Genomic DNA, 973 nt, shown 5'->3' with positions numbered 1-973 from the left:
CAGAGCGGGGACAGAGCGGGGACTAGGGGGGGACAGAGCGGGGACAGAGCGGGACAGAGCAGGGACAGAGCAGGGACTAGGTGGGGACAGAGCGGGACAGAGCGGGGACAGAGCAGGGACTAGGTGGGGACAGAGCGGGGACAGAGCGGGACAGTGCAGGGACAAGGGGGGGACAGAGCGGGCCCGGTGCGGACGGGCCCGGAATACCCCAAAACCATCACTGCGCCCAGCTCCTGGCCCTGCACAGACACCCCAAAATCCCACCCTGCGCTCCCTGAGCTCCGGCAGCCCTGGGGCCGTGCCCATCCCCGAGGAGAGGACACAGCTCACAGAACACACAAACATGATTTATGAGCCTACAGAAAATTACTTACTACAAAAAATTAACAGTACAGTATTCACTCAGCAAAGGGTAAATGTGTTAATCTGTATGTGCGTTACTTACTCTGTAGACCACTTATTTTAAATCGTGGGTGGGTTTATGAATATCAACTTTTATTGTAGCACTTCAGAGGCTCTGGACATGCCGCTTCCATTCATTGCAAGGGGATTTGGAAAATCTCCACAGTGGCTTCTACTGTACAAGCACATACACTGTGTCATTATTCTTACAGTGCTGGGCAGCCTAAATGAATTTTAATGGCTTTGGTGTATCACAGGCTTGGTCACGCCTTTGAAATTCCTCATGTCTATATTCCTGGGGGAGAAAAGTCTGTCAGATTCTATTCAGTTATTTTTTATTATGAAGATATTTTCCTGTGACTATCTGAGTACCGAGCACTGCAGGACAAAGAGCAGTTCCAGTTTGGGGAGCTCCCCTCCACCAAGGGGGACGCAGCAGGTGGCTGGGACTGTGCCCCAGAGCACAGGTAACGGGATGTGAAAAAGGATCTACAGGCATTCTGCTGGGCCAATTGTTTTTAAAATTTTAAGTGGATATTCTCATTGGTCCTCAAGGGGAAAGAGACTACAA

Source organism: Corvus brachyrhynchos, unplaced genomic scaffold, assembly GCF_000691975.1.
Source record: "Corvus brachyrhynchos isolate BGI_N302 unplaced genomic scaffold, ASM69197v1 scaffold338, whole genome shotgun sequence".
Lineage (NCBI taxonomy): Eukaryota > Metazoa > Chordata > Aves > Passeriformes > Corvidae > Corvus > Corvus brachyrhynchos.
The sequence above is the reverse complement of the archived record's forward strand: the minus strand, read 5'-3'. Positions refer to the sequence as shown.